At 39.2% G+C, this 23,870-nt stretch overlaps 1 protein-coding gene across 1 annotated transcript in view; it reads right to left on the bottom strand.

Annotated features, from left to right (window-relative positions):
• Positions 1-23,618, bottom strand: part of LOC109407709 (ATP-binding cassette subfamily G member 4) — a 127,158-nt gene extending 103,540 nt beyond the window's left edge. The window contains exons 1-2 of the mRNA XM_062859682.1: positions 23,486-23,618; positions 22,937-23,358 (exon numbers count right to left, since the gene is read on the bottom strand). The gene's annotated coding sequence lies outside the window, so the exon portion shown is untranslated. The remainder of the gene's footprint in view (positions 1-22,936; positions 23,359-23,485) is intronic.
• Between the last annotated feature and the right edge of the window lie 252 nt (positions 23,619-23,870).

The following is a 23,870-nucleotide window of genomic DNA, read 5'->3' on the forward strand; positions in this document are numbered from 1 at the left end:
ACAATGAGCTTTGCAAGGATTTCGCGACGATCGTGTAAATGTCCAATCTTTGACAGCACAATGTTCACACATCCAACAACAAAGCCGATTAGTCCGGAATAAAACAATCAGTATTCGAATAAACTCACAGTTCACTCCGGAAGAACAACGAAATTAATCAAAAATAACTCATTTTTTGTAAGCACGCAACGCTCAAAATTATTATTATTATTCAATAATTATTATTATTGAAATTATTAAGTTCGTGCATCGGTCCATTAGCTTGTGCACCCTTGGATCCTTGGATTCAATGTCTTGCACTCTGCCACAAGAAATTTGACGTGCACTTGGTTGGTGATCTTCCGGATTTTTTGTAAGCTATGTATTCAATCCGATGTATGTATGTCAGCGTGGACATTAAGAAAGATGATAATTTAAGCCATTGTCAAAGGAAAATAGCAACCACCAGGGCAAAATATAAGTTAATTTTGAGGGTGAAAATTTTAAATTTCTAAGTGAAATGATTTCGGTGACGTTACAATGAGGGAGCACTCAAATTCTTCTACAGATGTATTCGTAGATGTCATCTAATGAAATATTATTTTGTTTGTTTATATTGTAAATCGATTATTTGTTAATCGATTATTTGGGAACAAAAAACTTTGACACCCCTAAGGGAACGTCCATAAATTACGTCACGCTTTGAGGGGGGAGGGGGGTTCAGCAAAGTGTGACGACCCATACAAAAATTTCAAAGGCCCCATACAAAAAGTGTGATATAGGGGGGGGGGGGGGGGGGGTTGAAAATGGGCAATTTTTGCGTGACGTAATTTATGGACGTTCCCTAACATCTTTTTTCGAGAAATGTCACCTTGCACGGTAAACAAAAATTGATCAAAATACAATTATTGACTTTTTCTGACAACAGGTGGTGTTGTAATCATTCGTAAACGGCGTCTCCATGTCGTTGTATGTGAAAACACGAAGTGACCTATATTGTTAATATAGTATATTTGCTTTTTGAGTACCGTAGCCTATGTTCTGTGATCATTCATTGTGTATAAAATGTGGTTTAGAATGTCGGATTTGTGACACAATCATCGGAGTACTTTGGAGGCCTTAGAATAGCTCTGGGATTAACCTCTGGGAGTACTTTGGAGGCCTTAGAAAAGCTCTGGGAGAATTATTCTCCTTGACTATAAAAAAGTTGCAGGGTAAAACGTTTTAAAAAAAAAGAAGATACTGCATTTCTACCAAAAAAGGTAGTCCCGGGTGTTTACGGGTTGTGGGCTTCATGACCGAGCGATTAGCGGCGTCAGTCGTTTAGGTGTCTCGTAAGCCTCAGAGTGTGGGTTCGATTCCCGCTCCAGTCGGGGGAAACTTTTCGTCAAACGGAAAATTCTCCACTGGGCCACAGGGTGTTATATGTGTTGTCCGTTGTCGAATGTTTGTACTGTTCAGTCTGTAGAAGCCGTAAGGTCGAAGACAGTGTTATTGTCTTTTTTTTTTAATTGGTCTCTAATATTCCACAAGAATGTTAGAATAGTTTATACAATTCCAACAAGGTCATAGATTATAGTTGAAAAACAGTTTATTGCAAAAATATTTAACTAACAAATCTCGGCTACTGAACAACTGTAGATGTCAAGGACTATGTAAGTTCCAAAACTATTTTGTCGGCCCTGGATGTCCCAAAAGTATATAACAATATAAATCTGTCTGTAGTTCTGTTGTTCCAGTCGCCATATAGCTGATTTGCAACGTTGCGCTGCAAGACGGATATGACTACTGTACGAGTGTTGACCTGCTCTTTGGAGTAGCTGGATTGGTCTGGGATATCTCCAGGATAAAGGAATTATTCATATAACTCCAAGGGGATCATAGATGATAGTAGAATATGTGATTGTTTCAGTTTATAGCAAAAACCACTAATATAACGGCTGTAGATGTCAAGGACTGAACTCCAGGATAGTTTGGATGACGCTGAATACCCCAAACGTATACAACAAATTATACCAGTCTTAAAGTAGGTCCAGTAATATTAGTTGATTATTCAGCGCACGGGTATTCTAACAAGTCCTCGCTGAGGGTGACGAGACCGATTCCTGATCGATCCAGGAACAATCCCAACACTGTCAGAGAATATATTTAGACATCAGTTTGCAGCAATTGTAGCTTCTGTACAGCTGTAAAGTCAATCATTAAGCTCCTGCACAATTCAGAAGACCCAATATTATGTAATATTAATCAGTCTTCCAGTAGATCTGGGAACCATAGTTGATTCACGCAACGTTAGTATGGAAAATGGATATGACTTCTGTTACAATCAGGTATCAGGTATCAGAAGGCCGGCTCCAGAGGCACGTTATCCTCCATTTGGGACATTTGTGCCATCGCCATACATATGAGCCTATTTCATCATTTACCTGAGGGAGAATGGGACAAGGGATGGGAATTGGGAAAGGGAAGGTGATGAAATATTTTTTTTTTTTTGTTTTCATTTATGTGTATTTTAACTTATGCTAATTCTACACTTACAAAGGTGATGAAATAGGAAGGGGTGCCCTAGAAGAGGGAATGAACGCATAAGCGCAACGAGAGCTCATAGCTCATACCACAACGGGGTTGATCAGTGCCCTGAAAAGGACACTGTAAAACGCATAAGCGTACAAAGAGCCTATAGCTCATTGGAGGTAGCTTGCGACGTCATGCGACTTTCAATATGACATAGAAAGGCACGTCATCAAAAGAATCCTCAATATTCAAGAAATCACCCAAGCAAAAACTGCGTTTGAGCGAGTGCTTTCTTGAAAACGTATACAACTTTATGTAAAAGAGTCACTGTGGACATCCCAAATTGGGAGACATGTGAGTTCACATGAACAGGCATGTTAGCCAGACGAACATCACAGATGTGATAATCGACAATGCGTTTCGAGCATTTCAGAAAGAACGACGTAACCAGATAAATCTGGAACTTATTCCTTCTTTTTACAACGCACACACCCTTTCGGGATAAAACTACAGAGTAATTTCATGCCATGAAAATACCAAATAGAAAACTACAAGAGTTCAAAACATGTTTGAAAAACTCAAATCCCTCTGGAGAAAAATAGGATAAAACCCCATTTGCTCCAGGAGATTTGAAGTAAGCAGAGCTTTTTAGTGCTCACTAAATCGATTCTATAGCTACAATCCTCGGGGTAGAAGCTAAAGATTCGTAGCTATACAAAAGACTGGTTTATCCGAAGATATTTAGAACTTGAACAGGTCCGAGTTCCATTCAGGAATACCTCTTGCGGTCCGCACAGACCGCAGAGGACAAGCTTCTTTCAAAGCAGTAGCTATGGTATACCACAATGAAGGGCGTTGTAATAACAAAACCATAATGAAACTCTCTTGGAGTAGCAATGGAAGCGAGTTATCCATAAAATGTGATCGCAATCAATTATTACAGGTTCCCTAGCTTGTTAAGCAGGGACGCCTGAATACGCAAAGTTTGCGAAGGAACACTCCAAAGTGCAAAAAGGTCAAATGGAGAGTCCTCATCTGACACATGCCAATTAGTCAACTCATGACAAATTCTGCTCATGCAGAGTTGGGTTAGGTGCAATTCTATGTTAAGTTAACCATGAACTGTACTACCTAAGTATTCCATCAAACTGAAGCATCTCAAATCAATGTTTGAGCTACTTCAGATGCCAAATATCAGCGAAAAGATGCTGAAAACAAGAGCTTGCTTGAAGGCATCCATAAGGAAAGGTTGAAACATACTGTTAACGTTATTCTAAAATAGAGCATGCTCGAGGCACGACAGTTCATCTATAATGAAAAAAGCAAAGCTGGGTTCACAAGGTAACCTAAACAGAAGTTACCCTACGAAAATGAACTTTTTGAAGTAGATCCACTTGGGCTACATACGCTTTTTACGCTGAAAATTTATCTGAGGTATCCTTGCCGTAGCCACTACCCAAACTAGACAGGATAACGCACTTCACAATCACAGCACAAAAAGGAAACATCAACGACGAACCAAATTGTGGTCAATTGAAAAACGCCAATGGCGAAAACGCATTAAGCGAACCCATATAGGCAGTAATATAAGCTAATTAACAACATTTGAATAACCCCGCCCTTATTTAGCCTCAAATTTGAGACTTAAGAAGGGCAACTGATTATCTCGGAGAAACGCAAGGTCCACTGCACCATTGCTCCGGTTAGCGCAGTAAGGGCGTAATACTGTGGAGGACGCCCTAATTCTCCACAGGCTCCGTTTGTGATTAGGTTTTTATTAGACCCCCCAACCATTCATTCTTTGGCACGGTAAGCATAAAGCCACATAACACCATGAATTAGGGGTCACCTGTTTAGTGGACTCTTACCACTGGATCAGGCGGTCCGTAGTGTTATTCTTAGCCAATTGAGACAACCGCTACCGACACTACACAGCTATCTAGGCTGATCGGGAAGAGAAGTTAACATTGATCGTCAACTTCCAAACGAACCCGAACAGCCAATAAACCATAGTTGATTCACGCAACGTTAGTATGGAAAATGGATATGACTTCTGTTACAAGTGTAGACCCGGAAGTTCTGAACTTCAGAGTAGCTGAATGGTCTGGAATATCCCAAAAAAGTTTGGGATGATTCATATAAGTTCAAGGGGGTCATAAATAATAGTTGGATATGTAATGTTATAGTTCATAGAAACCCACCAATGTAACGGATGTAGATGTTAAGAACTAAACTCCAGGGAAGTTTGGATGATGCTGCAAATTTCAAGAGTAGGTAACAATTTATTTTAATCTAATTTATATATCTTAATCTCTAAGTTTAGGGATCCGATTTTGACTGAAAAAGGAGCGTGTTAAAAGCGGAACCTATCAATCAGAATTCTTCCTTGCGATTATGTTGAAAATGACTACTGTAACAAAGCCGAATACTTTATAACTTCCCAATGGTGATAAAGTAATACGACATGCACTATACAAAGGACACGGGGTATACCACAATAGATCAAAATATTGGTCGCAGTGGTTATGTTCCGAACAGAGAAAAAAAAATCTCTAAGTATGTCCAGTAGGTTTAGTTGATTATGCAACGTCACTCTGTATAACGAATATGTCTACTGTTACGAGTGTAGATCTTTAATTCTGCTATTCGGAGTAGTCTGGTTAATTTGGATCATTCCGTATATGAATTTCGGAATGGTTAATACAATTCCAAGGGGGTCATAGATAATATGTGATGTTACAGCTTATAGCAAATTTACCTACTGTAACAGCTGTAGATGTCAAGAGCTAAATTCCATGATAGTTTGGCGAATTTTGAATATGTACTAGTCTTAAAGCAGGTCAAAATTCAACGTTACTTTGTATAGCGGATATTGAGGTTCTGAGGTTCTAATACCAAGTTAGTTTTGGATTACCTGCCTTGTCCTTATAATGTCAATAAGTTGCTTCCAAGTTTCCAAGAGTTTAACGGACTGCATCAAGTTATGCAAAGTTACAATTTGTTGCTGAAATGAACAGAACTGCTCTTGTAGATTTGAAGGACAAAATGTCAAGAACAGTTTGGAACACCTAGACCACCAAAAGATATGACAAACTAACTCATATTAATAAAGAAGGCTATTCAAATACCTATGCATGTTAACCATATCCAAAATCATTTAACGCTACTGGTTTATCAATTATTTTGTTTTTCCTAACTTTTTAGTGTTCTGGATGTTCTAAGTAAGATGACAATGCATGATGTCTCAAACCAAATTACTCGTATTATATTTTTCCTAATAGGGCAGCAGTTGTTCAACTTTGTCGAGGGCATAGTTCACTTTTTTTATCAAGTAGGTGATTTTATACTGCTTTTTTTATTTGGGGTAATATATGGTTCCTCCTTCATGAGCACTGTTTGTTATGTTTCTTTCTTTTTTGCTCGAAGAGAACACACATGATAAAAAAGAACGGAAATAATCGATTAAAATAGGCTTTACATATAATCAAAAAGGGTACTTATACTCTAGTTAACTGCAATATGCAACAACAATCAACACACTCATTTTACGTACTTCCTTTTGCTTCTTTGCGTAACGTCCCGTCTGTAACAAAGCCTACTTCTCAGCTTTCTGGGGTTACTGCATCGACCGGGAATCGCACCCATCATCCTCAGCATGGTCTTGTAGAATACCCTTGTACTTACCGCATCGGCTATACGGGCCCTGTACAACATTGTCAAACGTAATAACCCGCTTGAAGCGATCTGACACCTCATCATGGGTATAACGCAGGGTTAATTGCCCTTATGAATATGAATATGAAACAGAAGCAAAGTAAGTATCAGTAAGATCAAGCTGGTCATTCCTGGTGCCTCTAATTACTCAGAGGAGAAACAAACAAACGACTTATTGTGTGTATCAACTAACTGGTATGTTTCTGTACGAATGCAACATGTAAATTTTTGTGACATTCATGTCACTTATAAAGTACAACTTCTTTACAAAAAAGGGGTTGAATTAACAATTCTTTACAACACAACTCGCTCCGCTGCTGCTTTTTTAGTGTGGGGATAAGGGCCGTCTTCTACAACAAAAGTAAAGGCCAGTACTACTCCTTCCTCGACCCACTAAACAACATTCCCATGACCGCCAAACATCGCACATCGCACCCTCAACATTAGCTGCGTAACTTGCAGCAATAAGCATCAATGACCCCCCCCCTCAAGTCTACGTGGTTTATGGACAGGCTGTTAACCCTCGAGCGATCGCGCTGTTGCATTCTGTACAACACGTTGAAAAAATCTCACTTTTTGTACTCAGCATTAGCGTGGTGCTGATGGGGGTGGCCAACCGCGTGATTGCCGGAAGGTTAAAAGCTCGGGAACGTCCTGCACTCGCTAGGTCACTCTCGACCTGGTCAGCCCACATTCGCAGCTGTCCACAATTTGGCACGATAAAGGCTGGTAAAATCCGGATCTTTGGCAAACATAATCTTTGCAGAGTTTGAGACGTCAGGACGTCTTGATCGTGGACGTCCTGACGTCCTACACAGATCGAAAAAAGCATGAAAAAATCTGTGACATATCGTGCACATGATTGGAGCGTGGAATATCTCAAAAAATTACATGACATATCATGTAAAAGTCATAAAATATCATGTAAACTTCCATTATATGTCATGTAATTCAGCATGACTCTGTGTGTTTACATGATATATAACACAAATTTACATGATATATCATGTAAACCATCATAACACTAAGTTTACATGACTAAACTGAAGTTTGCATGACGTGTAAATCTCATTATTTTTATCTGTGTAGGTTAGCTCGCCTTCGGATGTCTTCCCAGGGTCGGTACTGGACCTGTTTACCTGTAGACAAATTTCCAGAGTGACACGGAGGTGAACATAACTATCTGAAAGGTCAACAAACTGTCGTGCAACCAAAGGCTACCAGTTTTAATTTAGGGGTGGCCAATGGGGCACGTTCGGAGTAGTACTAGATTTGTAGTAATGAGCTGAATTTTTGTATGGTGAGAAGGTCAATTCTCAGTTTTTGTAATGAAATGATATAAAAAGTGTGGGTATTATTATTCCTTGCCTAATTTGATGCTGTTTGAGCAAAACTTTGGATAACTATGTTGTTTATGTTGGAAGAAATGGAGAAAACAACACCACTGTTGCCCAAAGTTTTTCCCAAACAGCAGTCCTTGGAGTAGACACGTGGATGCCAACGGACACTTGGACTTTCTCAGCCTGGTTAGGCTCCGGTCGGCGTTCCGCTGGACGCTTGATCCTGAGTGGGTCTGTTGTTGAGCAAGAAGGTATCCGCGGCTTGGATGGGCTCCGGTTGGCGGTTCGCTTTACCTATGGTTGAGCACGTGTGCTTCCCGCTGCCTGGACTAGCGTTGGGCGATGTCCCGCTGGGCGCTTGGCTTGGAAGGTATCTGTGATTGGGCAAGTAGGTTTTCCGCGGCCCGGACAAACCCCGGTTGGCGTTTCGCGGGGTATATGGACGGCTGCATCCGGTGTGATTTTTTGGACACGCAGGCTTTCCGCAGCTTGTAAGGGCCCAGATGGGATATCGCTGGGTCCGGAAGATATCCGAGTAAGCACTTTTGTTTTTGTTGATAGGGTGGACTTCATAGATGTTCGTCAAAACGGCTAGCTAGCACTTTTAATCTTGGAGATAGTCCTACTACTGACCACTGATCTACTACTACCATCTATCACGATTCATAACACACTGAATTTTGGGTTTCCATTGTTCACTTCACATTATTTATGTCAGTATACTACAATGTCTTACAATGTTTTTTTTATAAGATTTATGATACGAGGCGCTGTCCATAAGCTACGTAGACTAAAGCATTGTCCAGTTAGAATCCGGACGCAAAGGATAATTTATTGTGACGCTCTAAATGATCATAATCATATTTTTTTCGCTGCAGTCTGATCATAAACAAGTCCTCTAATGACGGAGAAAATTTCATCGATTTTCTTGCTACGAGTCAAAAGTTATTTCAGATTGAAGACATGCGAAGGAAAAAAATCTTGCACAAACACGCTGAAAATTTAGGGTGGTCAGGTACGATAGTCGCTAAAAATGTTAATATCTCCAAAACCATTACGTGTGATGTGCTCAGATGTTGTTAACCAAGCCAGGAGGAAGTGTCCAAGGAAGATTAAAGTTTATGTTCATGGATAAATCTGCTTGGAATTCCAAGATTTGCCAGGAAGTTCGAGCTCTGGACATCGTTTTCTCACATCACGATTTTGACACCAAATGTGTACAAAGATGATAACCTCAAGAATCGCGTGCTGCTTTTCAAAAATGCCCACAAGGGATCTGAAGAGGTTTGAGCTACTTTGGTGAGCTATCACGACAGCCTGAGATGTGCAGTGGTGTCATCATTGTTGGATAGTGTTTATTAACGAAAAAACACTCAAATTTCGCTTCATTGGAATTCACTGATAAGCCCTTAATTTCGCAAGAAGAGAAATATTTGGTAAAGTTTCTTTGGATTCCTAATCAGACTGGTAGAGGGTCTCAGAACACTACAGAGATGACCCGATTGTTAAACAAATACGCCGAAGGGGTTGATGTTAAAATTTTCTATCATTGTGCAGATTTTTAAGGAAAAAATGAAAAAATGTATTAAAATTTAAATTTAATAATTTTAATGATATTTTTCCATGAAACTACAGTAAATTATCTTTGTTTTGAGGGCTTAACCTTTTCTGTTTGTTATTCCACCTCTGAGATATAAGTGATTATCTGCGTCCGGATTCTAACTGGACAATGCTTTATTTTTGGTCATCGCAAACAGGTGATGCGTGGGAATCTGATATTCGCAGCGCTGGTCCTTTGTTGACCATCTGTCGTTGAAGCCGGTCCTATGTTGCAGGGATGGCATGTTCCTCAGTGTGTGTGCAAGTGTGTGCGGTTTTAATATGTAAATGAGCTGCACTGTGCACCCTTTCAGTGCGGATTGCCACCCCCGGGGTCCTATGTATAACTTATCCGTTATTAGTGATAGACGGCGGAAGATGATCTCAGATAGCACTTTGTTGGTAAAATTTAGGACGGAATCGCTTGAAAGTATTCACATCCGTTGCCTTTCATGTAGAAACGGTAACCGTCCCGTCCACATCTTGGTGATCAACCGGTGCTGATAAATGGCCAACGTTTCCGTGTCCATCTTTATCAGTTGTACAGCTGCTATCCAAACCATACCAACAGCCTTGGTTCCCAATACATATCTGTCGTATTGGCGTAGTCATTCTTCCGTTATCTTGATCATTCTGCCGTTCTTTGCCTGCGTTCTCTACACCATTTAGGTGTTCGTCGAAGTGCTTCTTCCACCTTACATATGATCACCTCACTTTGGTCCGTGAAGATGCTTCCGTTCTTATCCCTGTACGTACACTTTGGCCCTTGGCACGAAGCCTTAGAGAGGGCTAAGCTGGATTTCTAGTAGAACTTTCCAGTATTTTTTTCAATTAAAATTAAAATTGAGAATTTTCTAACACTCTGAGTTCTCCCCCAAAACTGCTCCGCAAAGTCCTGCATTTTTTCCAGCTTCATCGAGCACGCCTCGTCTAGCTAATAATTTCCACGTCCAGATGCTTCGGTTGCTCTAGGTCGCACCGAGGTGACCGTCGGTACCATACTGGGTTGATTACGATGAGTTTTGGGTGTACTTTGACCATCATCATATAGTGGTCAGAGCCATCGTTAGCGCCACGATAGGTATAACGTCGATAGCATCAGAGAAGTGCCGTCCATAAATTGGAGCGTTGTCGATTTGCGATTCCATATGCTGTGTCAACTGCTCAGTAGCTGTGAAAGTTTTTTTTTAATACTTGCAACCATTGTTGAAGTTCGTAATAGCTGTTCTGTCTTTTTCAAATGTTGATTCACAACATTGAAATTGTTCATATGTATTCTACTTTATTCAACAGAACACAACTAACAGTCAAATTCACAGCTGCAATAATTACCTTAATAATTGCAAATTGACCCCCTGTAGATGAGAGGCTTTGTTTGTGTTCTCTCATTATTCAATTCTACCTTTTCGTATGTTCGTGAGCGACCATGTATGTTTTGGATGCGAACAATTTTGCGCACATCTTAAGATGACTGCTTCTCTGCCTTTCGACTCAAGGCATATGAAATCCGTAACGTTAATTAAGCTCGAGGAATCTTGAAACCATAATCCGGTCTCAGCACTGCACGCCACGAGAAAGTGAAAAACAAAACCTTTCGCTTGTAGGTCACAAATGAACGAAATGTCATAGCGTGCATTTCAGCAGAAATATTATTTTATGTTCATGAAAGGTTTAAACCTATCCCACGTTGTTTTCTGGCTCATTCGTTTGGTTCATAAGTGAAGTGACACACGCTGAACAGGGTATCAAGGTAATTCGACATGGGCCTTGACCTTCAATAGGCTCACAGTTCTAGTTTTATTTTTCATGTAACCACTACATCTCATAGAATTGTGCCTGAAGATTAAAGCACCCCTGTGAGATACGTCTGAATGTCCAAAATGTGGTTGACCTTGGAATTCAATGGATCTCTTCCATGACTTAATAACAACAAGACTCCGCAGCTTCCTGATGCTTGACGTATCTTGCTGAAGATTAATTATCACAGTTCTAACTTCTGATAGAGATCACTGATTGTGGTGTATTTAATATTTGCCGCGATGATTTATTCTAAAGCCTTCAGAAGAGCTTTTAAAATAGAGACAATTTCTACTTTTATATTTGGTATTTTTAAAAAAAATTTATACCTTTCAATATAACGTACATTTGTATACATTGTACTGTACTTTTTAAAATCAAGGGGATAATTTCAGGAACAGTTATTAATATCAGCTTTAGCTTATTCTGCCTTTTTCGTTATCTTGTGTTGTGCATTACTATAAGAGCTAATTTTAGAGTGCTAACACAAACGAAAACATTTCTACCTGTTTTATTGTCATTTGAAGGAACATTAGCATTAATTATCATATAGAGTATTTTCTAAATCTGGTGTTCAACCTGGAAAGCGTCGTAAATCTTGCACATAGCTCTTCCTGTTGTGACGCCAGAACCCTCCTCGTGTAATAAAACGACCATATTTTACATGACGAAGGTTTTTGCAACGCAATGAAATGATTACCCGTTCTAACCAATAATCGTGTGAAAAAGTGCTACGCATACAGTGCAAACGAACTGACGACGATCGCAGCCATTCAGTCAAGACCAGCCAGTTGACTCAGTGTGCATGATCTGAGAGTAGTCTTAATGCACACACCACAATCTTCCGAGGTGCGTGGAATAAGCATTCATATGGTGGTTATATTAAAGAATGTAGAGCTGTATGAATAGCTAATCGTGTAACGGCACAATGTGTAGCCAGGCTGCTACGCCTAGGTCGAAGTTGATAGGTAAAACAATCTATGTCTATGAAGTGTAGATAAATCGTCATCTTGATCTGATGTTAATCACTGATTGTGCTAAGATTTGTACATAAAACGAATGCAAATGCATTTCATTTGAAATATTTATTTGATGTAAAGATAGACATCTTCATCAGCCAAGCTTCATTAGATGTATCTAGAATCTACATCATAGTGTTGGAGGGCTCATCGACGCATGCGTGCGCTGCGCCGTGCGATGCGTGCTGTTTATGAAGTATTGCACATGATAGGTACCCGACGTCTCCACTAGCACTACGTACAAATTTCTAGCCCCTTTTCCGGACAGATGTGTCAAGACAGAAATGTTCTCTCCCCATTTGCAAAGAAAACAACGGTGTTGAACATTTCGACGAATGACTTAAGAGAGAATGTTACAACACCGTGCAAGGGCGAATGGTGCGCGTTATAGCCAGGCGCGGAACAAACAGAGCTTAGTCTTCTGGAGGAAGCAGCGCTAGCAGGAAGAACAGGGACGCGAAGCAATGGCAGAGCTGTACTGCGCTAAGGACACGCGGAAGTTCTACGAGAAGCTGAACTGCTCGCGCAAAAGCTTTGAGCCACGAGCCGACATGTGCCGAGACAATCATGGGCATCTTCTCACGAGCGAGCGTGAGTTGGTTGAGAGGTGGCGACAGCATTACGATGAGCACCTTAATGTCGACGTTGCAAGCGCCAAAAGTGGCGTAGAAACAGATCTAGGAGTACGTACGGTGGAGAAGCTGGTGAGATCACTACGCTGAGTCATTATCAAGATTTGGGGAGATGAAATATTACCGGAGAAATGGATGGAAGGTATCGTGTGTTCCATCTTCAAAAAAGGCGTTGGACAAGGTACTCTCTTAAATGGTATACCACCGCCTAGACTGTGGCGGTGCACCGATGGCAAGAGAGTACGTGGGGCAATATCAGGCTGGATTCATGGGTGAACGCGCTACAACGGACCAGATATTCGCCACCCACCCGGTGTTGCAGAAATGCCGCGAATACGATGTGCCCACACATTACTTGTTCATCGATTTTAAATCGGCGTATGACACAATCGACCGAGATCAGCTATGGCAGAGTATGCACGTATACGAATTCCCGGATCAACTGACACGATGGATCGAGTGATGTGCGTATTTCCGGTATCAATAAAACTCTCGAGTCCCTTCGAATCTAACAGAGGGTTACAGACAGCCAGGTGTTCTTTCGTGTTTGCTGTTTAACAAGCGGAAACGTACATCCGACTAAAGAATGAAGCCAGGTAAATAGAATCAGTCATTGTTGTGTCGAAGACAAAGTACATGATGGCAAAGGGCTCTAAAGAGGATTTAACACACCCGCAAATCCGAATCTCAATCGACGGTGATGAAGTCGAGGCGGTTGGGGAATCCATATATGTATTTGGGCTCACTGATGACCGCCAACAACCGCCAACCAGCAGAGAAATTCAGAGACGCATTGTGGCAGGAAATCGAGCTTACGTTGGACCCCGCGGAACTGGAATTAATAAACTTTAAACTTAAATAACTAAAATTTTAGTAAACTATAGAAGTTTTGCTTAGCTTTTCGTATTCTGGGATCGTTAATTCTAGTTGAAAGCATATTTGGGTCATTCCGCACCAAGTGACCGACCGCTTGCAATCGGCCATCACGGATTTGAACCAAATTTGGCTGAAACATTTGGCGGCTGTTCGAGTCCGTATGAAGTTGATCATCAATATTAACTTTTTTTCTCGATCAGCCTAGATAGCTGTGTAGTGTCGGTAGCGATTGTCTCAATTGACTAAGAATAACACTACGGACCGCCTGTTCCGCTGATAAGAATCCACCAACAGGTGACCCCTAATTCATGGTGTGATGCGGCTTTATGCTTGCCGTGCCTAGGAATGAATGGCTAGGGGGGTCTAATAAAAACCTAATCGCTAACGGAGCCTGTGGAGTACCAGGGCGCCCTCCACAGTATGTAGCCCTTACTGCGGTAACCGGAGCAATGGTGCAGTGGACCTTGTGTTTCTCCGAGACAATCAGCTGCCCTTCTTTAGTCTCACATGAGGCTAAATAAGGGCGGGATTATGAAGATGTTGTTAATTAGTTTAAATTTTCACCTATATGGTTTCGCATTATGCGATTAACACAGTGTATTCTATGTATCCTCGCCTTTGGCATTTTCCAATCGATACCGATTTGATTTTATTGTTGTTGTTCTTTGTTGTGCTGTTGTTGCGAAGAGTTTAATCTTACCTAGTTTGGGTAGTGGCTACGGTTAGGATAGCTCAGATCAATCTTCAGCATAAAAGAACAGCAACGATCAATCTTTGCAGACTTATACAAAGTGGTACAGTCCAAGTGGCCTTGGTACAAGAACCTTACTTTCGTAAGGGAAATTTCTATCTAGGAAACCTTGTGAACCCGGTGTTTGCCACTTTCAGTAAACCTGAAATGGCAAACTCGCGTGTCATGCCTCGAGCCTGTGTGCTTGTCAACAACGCAATAGTTGCTACACTCATCTCTGAGCTAACCACCAGAGATGTATGTGCTATCACAATTGATGTGTCTGTTGGAAACCTCAACAGGAAATACGTCTATTGTTCGGTGTATTTACCGCATGATGAATCATCCCCTACGGATGCTTTCAAACAAGTCATCGCATAATGCACTTCAAAAGGCCTTCCGCTAATTGTTGGCAGTGATGCTAATGCTCACCATATCATCTGGGGCAGCTCATACATTAACTTGAGAGGCTCCAGTTTGATGGAGTACTTAAGTAGTACAGATCTTGCATTACTTAACATAGGCAACCGCCCAACCTTCATAGTATCTGCTAGAGAGGAAGTGTTAGATATAACGCTTTGCTCTAGCAGAATTAGTCACGAGCTGACCAATTGACATGTGTCAGATGAAGAATATTTATCTGACCATCGCTATATCTTTTTGACCATTTAAATGTTTCTTCGCAAACATTGCGTTTCAGGAATCCTCGGTCAACAAACTGGGATCATTTTACTGATTTGGTTGCGGCCAAATTTCATGGATACTCACCATCCATTGATACTCCAAGTGATTTAGATGATGCCGTTGATACTACAACGATCTTCATCATGGAAGCTTTTGAAGAAGCATGCCCTCTACGGTCTGTGAAGATCACAAGAGGAACTCCTTGGTGGAACTCTGATCTGGCGAAACTCAGGAAACAATGTATAAAGAGTTGGAACAGACAACGTTCGGCTGATTCGGAGGCTTTCAGGTCGGCTCGCAAGGCCTACAGGAAAGCTCTCCGGTCTGCTGGACGATCCGGCTGGAAAAACCTTTGTGCAAATGTTTCCAGCTTGAGTGAAGTCAGTCGGTTAAACAAAATCCTTGCGAAATCTAAGGATTTCCGGGTGAACGAACTTCGTTTGCCAAATGGCGATCTGACTTCCTCTGATGAGGAAGTTCTAGAATGCTTATTCAGCACACACTTCCCTGGATGTTTGGATATTACATCTTCGGATGAACCTGATGTCTTTTCTTGTAGTTACGATTCCCTGGCTTCGGCTCGGAGTATTGTAACTATAGAATCGATTGAGTGGGCAATTAATAGCTTTGCGCCTTTCAAATCTCCTGGGGCAGATGGGATTTATGCTATTTTGCTGCAGAAGGGATTTGATTATTTCAAACAGGAAGAAATTAGTAACGTTATTTACAAAATTCCCTGTAATGACTGCAATAATTGCTATATAGGTATGACTAGGAATAATTTGCACCGAAGATTAGCTGGACACAGATCAAACATAAACAAACTGGAAAAAATGATTAATGACAACACAAATACTGAAACAGCAACGAATGCACTAGTTGAAGCGACAACCGCACTCATACAACACTGCGTAGACCATAACCATAGATTTAACCTAGACCAGACACAGATTATAGATCACAGCAACAAACAATCCACACTCCCTTTCCTCGAAATGTGTCATATTACCAACACGGAACACACAGTCAACAAACGAACAGACATAGACAGGCTAAGTACGACATATGCAGGTGTACTACACAGTATAAAGAATATTGACAGACACAACAAAATTAGAAGCGAAGACCATTTAGACGAAAGTTAGATTATTCCGATAGGGCATTACAGCTACCAAAATGAAAGTTCCGAATAAGGGGGTATGCTAAAGAGGGAAAATTTGCGCCATTGCCAAAAAACCGTTGAACTGTTTAAGTGATTTCGAAGTGTAAGGTATTTTACAGTTAAAATTTCTAAATGACAAAATTAATTTAAAACACACCCACCTTACAGCATGTACCAAAAACGACACAAAACGAGACAGTTAAAGTTAGACAAAACATTTGACCAAAAACGTTAATATTTATGTAAGTAATCAGACAAATTTTGTAAAGACAACTCTGTTTAAAGTCAAGTACCAGTTACAGTTTCCCCTGAGGAAGACACTATCCCCGTGTCGAAACGTCGGGTGAATAATAAAACTCGTTTTTTGAACCCTAAGACTGCGTAGCCGTTAATCTATAGAGTCAAGATTACAGTCGATTCCCAACAGCAATTTCAAACATGTTTTACTTGTTTGCAGTTTTGCTACAGGGTATATTCCCAAATCTTGGCGGGATATTACTGTAAAGTTTATTCCGAAAGTGGGTCGTGCGTTGTATGAAGAAGCAAAGAGTTTCAGACCTATCAGTTTGACCTCTCTTCTTCTGAAATACTTAGAACGCATTGTAGATTTTGGGCACTTGGCCGCCAGGGCGCAAAATATTCGAGCAGACGAATTGAAGTTCACCGTGCGGCAATTTTCATTCACTTGCCTGCATATTCATATTCAGCTGCTCGATACTCGTTTGTCAACTGAATGAAAGTGAATCATCTTACAAAGTGTTAAATTGCTGTTAAAATATTAACGCTTCGATTACATTTAACGGTGATTTACACAGATCTTTTCCCATTTGATTGTTGTGGAGTGTTTTTGGAAGGAATCGTAGCCATAAACGTAGGTAATTATGAAGATGTTTCTCGATCGGCTTCATATTCAATGACTACGAATTGACTGACTATGTGAAGAGGGAGAGTGAAAATGAATTTGTTTGTTTTGAATATTCAGTGCAGAATCATTCAAATTCGTGCTGATTTCAGTCAATGACAATGAAAATTTTGCACCCTGCTTGCCGCTATAACTAAGTCAATTTTAAATCGATTGATTTGAGTTTTTGTAGTTTTTGTTTGTGTAGATACTGTACGTACCTAACTCTATACAAAATTTCAAATCAATCTGTTTGAAATTGACTTAGTTATAGCGGCAAGTGCCCAAACTAGGTACACCTGCCCAAATGGAACAAGACACTATTTGGAATCGTTTCAATGAGAAAAATAAAACAAAGAGAGGATAATTTTCATATCGGCCAAAACGAGGGGTGCTGCCACGGGCCGAGAGGTGATCCGATCGGCACCAAAATTTGGAGTTTTTCTTTTTCCATCTAAACAAATGTTTCAACCAAATTTGGTTCAAATCCGTGATGGTCGATTGCAAGTTTTCACATTTTCTCGGTCACTTCATATGGAATGACCCATTTACAGCACTGAGAGGCATTTCACTAACTGATCAATTTCACCCCGAAAGTAAAATTTTTGATTATTTATTTTAAATGATATGTATTATATTTAAATTATTTGCGATAGAAGTTTCAACCTCGTTGACTGATAAAACCGTGGTTGTACTTGTTTTTAAGCATCGATTTTAATCATATCGATAAATGTTCGAAAATTAGGCGCCAAAAACTGCGAAAAGTGATCAATTTCACGCGAATCCACGGTAGCTGTCCTCTATTTGCATTTTCTCAACTTTCCAGTACGCTATGAAGCTGTTTAATTTTCATTATAATTGAGGGACTATATAGGCTTGTTACCTACAAAGAACAGACGTGGTAGATTGGAAGATAACCGAGAAGTAACTGAAAGTAGACAGAAATTCCAATATGAACAATAGGGCGCCTCAAAGATTTTTAAGAAAATTCAAACCGAAAATACCATGAGTATTTCCACCTTAATTTGCTGTTTAGGACACTCATAAGCCACAGCGAAAATTTGAGGGGAATCGATAAGGTCCAAAGGGTCGCCAAACGAATTTGAAATTTATATTAATAAAACGGGGACATTATATGCAAAAATTACAAAGTTTCAGTTTTCCGTCGCAAGGTGGCGCTAGAAGCGTTAAAACACAACTATTTGTATTATTGTTATAAGGAATTCTATGCACAACAACTTTTTCTAAGACAGCATAGTGTTCCGATGTTTGAAAAACGATATTGAAAAACAGAGAGTAACGATACTATTCCTTCGTATGCTAAAATAAGCATTTCAAAAATAATTTGATAATAAGGCTGACACAAATTTCGATTTTCTCTTATGTCACCGCCCCCTCGGAAAATTTTGGTCGATATTCAACATTTTGAGGGGGGACAACAATAAATTATTCAAGAAATTCTAAAATTTCAAGGTGAAATTAGAGTTGCACAAAAAATTTCTTAACAAATCCGATGAGTTTATAGATTTTGCCAAATTGTTTGGGTATTTTTTCGTCACATACATTTATTATTTATTGTCCTCCCCCTTAGCGAGCCAACGAGTATTGTGACATAAGAAGAAAATGAGATTTGTTCCGGCCTAATTCTTGAAGCATATCTGCATAATTACGTCACGTGTATGTCATTGTAGGGCTTTTACACAATGTGTGTTACTGATTTCGTCTTATTTGCACAACAAGTAGAACACGAAATACTCTTGGTGAGCGCTAGTGTAAAACATAGGATGTAAAAACACTTTCCCATACCGTCACTTTTCTGATTATTGAAGGTTTTATATTTTTCACAGTTCACTGGAAATGTAATGTATTCGATGCAATTGGATTTATTTTTTTTATTGCAACCCATTGATGAAATATCCCTATTTGAAGGGAAGTGCCAAATTACCGCACGCACCCAGTAGCGAGATAATTTCAAATCAAAGATTATTGAAATTGAAAAATTACATTCATATTAATAATTCTGCCAAACTCATCAACTACGCAAATTTTCACTCGATCGTAATATCAACGTAATAAATATTACGCTTATAAGTGAACAGAAAGGAATAACAACAGCATAACAAGTTGTGTTATTTGGGAAAAATAACTGAATAATAGAACCGATTATTTTTAAGTTATTAACATAACATATTATATTAGAAACTTGTCTGTCATAAGCGGCAAAATAACAAATATCATAACAAAAAGTGTTCCCGGAAAACCATTTTAATAACTTGTTTTGTTAGTTTCAATAACAACTTAAGAATAGTGATGTTGGTAAATATTTCAACAACAAACTTTGATAGTAATATGTTATTGATAATAATCGGAGAGCAAAATTTGTTAATTGATATCAAATTCAGTTTTTAAGTCATTCTAAGAGATTTGAAGTTGGCTCACTACAACGCAAGATAATTGCGGTAATTTTTATATTTCCAAATAATACGACTTCCATTCTACAAAGATTCCTCCAAAAAAATTGCTAGAATTTCTCCTGAACTTCCTCTAATGATTCCTTCAGGACTTTCACCACCAATTTCTGCAATATTTTTCCCAAAACTCCTCCATCGGTTTATCTAAGAATTACGTCAGAAATTTTTTCTGTGTTTTTTCAAGAATTTGTCCTCTCTGAGGTTTTTTTTCAGGAATTTGTCCTTTAAATCTACCAGAAATTCCTCGACAGATTTCGTCATAAACTTTTCCATAAATAGATCCGAAAAATCTTCTAGAGATTTCTTTGAGAGTTCTTCCAACAGTTCTTCTACGGAATCTTTCACGGTTTTCAAAGACTCCTCTGGAAATTTCTCCAGAATTCTGCATATAATCCCTTCAAGGATTTCTTCAGAATTTCCTGTGATAGTTTGTCTCGAAGTTTATCTTAATATTTCTCTAAAAATTTCTTTGAGGATTTCACCAGCAGCTTTTTTAAAAAAATCTCCAAGAATTTTTCAAAAGATTCTTCCAAGAACTACAATAATTTCGCAGAAGTATTACTTTTGGAATCTCTAAGAAAACTGCGCCAGGAGTTCTTTTAGGACTTCTCCAGGGATTTATCGAAAGGGTTCCTCCAGATTTTTCAAGTGTTTTTTCCGAATACTATTTAAGGAATTCTACAGAGAATGTGTTCAGAAATTTTCTTTTAAACTGAATACAAAAATTGAACAAAACAAAGGGACAATTATTGTCGAATTGTTGCTTTGATTTCAAAACTTGTTACTGTTATGCTATTGTTGATAAGTTGATCAATAGTACAAATATAACAAAACTTGTACTCCAACAAAACATGTTATTTAAATGTAATTTAATGAATGTATATGAATAGCTTGATTATAACAAAATGAGATTGTCCAACAAAATTTGTTATGGAAAAGCTATGCCTTGATTATTTAATAATAACAGAATAAGATATAAAAACAGGTTATGTAATTTCGTAGTAATTAATTTGCTATCCTCCTCTGCTCGAGTAAAGTCGTATTCATAACTTTGTAGCTTCATTTGCGCCACCTGGTGAGTTAATTCTGAAATAATTTATCCACCAAATGGAAAGTATTGATATTGATAACAGTATGTAAATATATTGTATCAAGACATTGTATGAAGGCATTCCTTACCCCCCAAAAAGCTTGCTTTTTTGAGGATGTTTGTCGCTCGGTGTATCTATGACTAAAATTCTGGGCGGATATGTATCAATTAGCGCCGGCTTGCAGAAAAACATAAAAATAATTTTCATTACCAAATAGTTCTTGATGTACCGTAATCCGGGGTCAAATTGATCATTTTAAAAAAACACTAGCGTCATCTACTGGGCTAATTTCGATTCAATTTATTCATCTTAAGATTTAAAATAAAGTACCGTATTCAGCTGTTCTATTTTCGGTAAAAGTTCAGATTACCGAATGTTCAGTAACACATTACCGAAGTTAACTCTATTGTTTACCGAATGTTCGGTAAAAATTAGCCGAACTTCGGTAAAACTGTGCTGAACTACGGTAATCCGAACTTTTACCGAAAATAGAACAGCAGAACAAGTGACTCTGAAATAAGTGTGTGCCCTTGATCTATTGAACAAATTTGTCGAAGACAGCATTATTTTAGGAAGTCACAATCAAAATATACAATCCTTTGTACCATAGGGTGTCCAATGAATCCCAGGGGTACAAAATCGCCCGGTTCAACTTCGACATCGAAAATAATCCATAGTAGGGGTAGGCGGGGCATTATGGACACCCGGGGCAGAATGGACACCCTCAATATTTTGAAATATGCGAACTTTTTTGAACTTTTAATGAATGGAGAATATAGTCCATTTGTCTAAAACGTAGTTTCAAGAAAGAAACATTCGCAATTAAAATTATACTTGATTTTACACGAAAAAATTGCGTCCTCCGTTTTTTGTGCGTGGAAATTATAATTTTCACACCATCTAAAATAAGATTTAGTGATTAATTTATTGCAGGTCGATTAAAACCTGATATTTGTAGAACACATACAAGTAGTTTTGCTGTATCTACATGCTTAACATGTTTATATTTTCTTCTTTATTATATAAAAAATCAAGTTTGGAAATATCTTCTGCTGCTGGGGCAAAACGGACACTCACCTTTTTGAAAGAAACGGCAAGGGAAAAATATAACCTAAATCACAAACCAACCAAATTCTTCGATTTCAGTATATTTTCGGTTAAATGTTCACTATAGTAGACATAGCGTGAAACAAATTGGTCAAAAAACGACAGCAGTGGAAAATAGTTGTTCTAGGCACAGCTGTACATGCCGACAAAAACGAAGCTTTATCCAAAACAGCCTGAATTTAAATTAACTGAACAAAAATGAACTACTTCGGCATATTATTCATCTATAATAGTTGTTTTGTAATGAAATGATTTTATAAGTGTAAAAAATGTACGAAATTCGTATTAGTCTCATGGTGTCCATATTGCCCCATGGGGGTGTCCATTCTGCCCCGTATGCTTGAAGACGTTCATGAAAAACTAACATTTTTCAAAACATTTTTTGAAGTGGATAAATCATTTTTCTTCGTGAGCATTCTTATGCAATAGATGCTAAATAGACTTTAAAAGGATACATGTATCAAAAAACTTAACTTTTTTGACATCTTGCCAGGTAAAGTTGGCAAAAACCTTAGGGTGTCCATATTGCCCTGCCTACCCCTACACCATAAAACTATTGATATTTTTGCACAAATAACTCATCGCGATGTAGTTAAAAGGAAATGTTTTTTTTATCTGTATTAACGAGATTTTGAGCCCTAGGCTAGTTCATCTCGGGACCCACGTTTTACTTCCCTTCCGAAGGAAGAACTCACATTTTGCGAGTTTGTCGGGAGTGGGATTAGATCCCAGGTCCTCGGCGTGATAGTCAAGTGTTCTAACCATCACACCAGGTCCGCTCCACAAAAAAAGGAAATGTAAAAATGAGGCCGATATGTTAATTCGAACTTTTTTGCGACAACTTTAAAGTGACTCTAATGGAACCCAGGTATCCATTATAGGATTAAAAGAACTATTGGATAAATTATTAAAAAATCTGAAAAACTATGTTGTAGAAAAAGAAATCCAGTAAACTTTCAGGATCTGGTGAGATATTTTAGAACAAATGATTACCACGTGGATCGTTTATTAGAAAAAAAAAAAACTTGTAGCTACCAAGGTAGGATCTACGCCATTTGAGACTTCACAAAGTAGAAAAATAGAAGAGATAAGTACATATATGATTTTTAATGTTCCATTATTGTTATCTACGCATTCCACTTTTATTATGTATTATATATTCGATATATTCAACTGATTTAGGGTTCTAAGTACTAAGTATAGCTTTATTTGTATATGTAGATCACACATTTTGATGTTATGTAAGAATATTACCAGGCTAATTGTACATACATTTGTTCTTATGCAAGAAATTATTATATTTGAGCATGTTCTGCCTACCTTAGATAAGTGCTTTAATCGCTAATGAGCAGATGCGAGATTCACAAGCCGGCAACGATTATCTCCTCTGAGGAAGCTGGAAAGGTGTGCTACAGGATCTCCTCTGATGTGCGGAATATCCAATATCTGAAGAGCGCTCTTGACAGTTTTGCTTAGTCACGGAAAACAAAATCATCAAAACCGTGGAACACTGCTAAGAATGCTGGCTCATCAAGCTTTTTTTTTTGTTGTTATTTCTTCGTCAGAACACTCACTATTCTAGCACTACTGATTCAAACGAAGAACCCATCGCCGTTCACAAAGAATGAAGCGTTCTTCGTTTCGCTGCTAGCAGCTATGACGGCGATTATGGCTCAGAAACGAGTCGTAAATTGAATTAACCAAACAGTTCAAAAGTACAGCAGAAAGGAAAAGGCCACACTCTACAGGAAGCAAAAAAAAAATACACTCAAAAGCAGACCACTCGACCAAAACAGCACAAATCGCAAGAAAACTAAGTCAGTAGACACTAATTGTATAAAACTGTAACTCTCTATAACTATCACTCACGCAAACAGGCAACTACGCGAAAATGCCGACGACGTCGCGAGCACGCGCGAGAACGAAAAATTCCGGTGCAGAGACGGAAATGCGACCGAACTGATCGAGAACCCAAACAGCACTAGCTAAACTACTGAACTGAACCGCGCTGGCCCGTCGACGAGAGTCTCTTGAATTGGCTTTGGCGCCCGCCGCCGCCGCGTGGTTGCTGCTGGCTGATGTGGAGGAGAGAACGGTAGTTTTGCTGCAGAGCGCGCGCATAGGTGGCGCGATACCCTTCCGCCGTGGTGCCGGGCCAGGCCGATGTGGTCGCGCGAGGAGGTCGCCACAAGTGGCATGTGAAGAAGGCAAATGGAACGAAAGGGGTGATCTGCAGAACGGCCTACCTATAATA

The sequence above is a fragment of the Aedes albopictus genome, chromosome 3, assembly GCF_035046485.1.
Source record: "Aedes albopictus strain Foshan chromosome 3, AalbF5, whole genome shotgun sequence".
Lineage (NCBI taxonomy): Eukaryota > Metazoa > Arthropoda > Insecta > Diptera > Culicidae > Aedes > Aedes albopictus.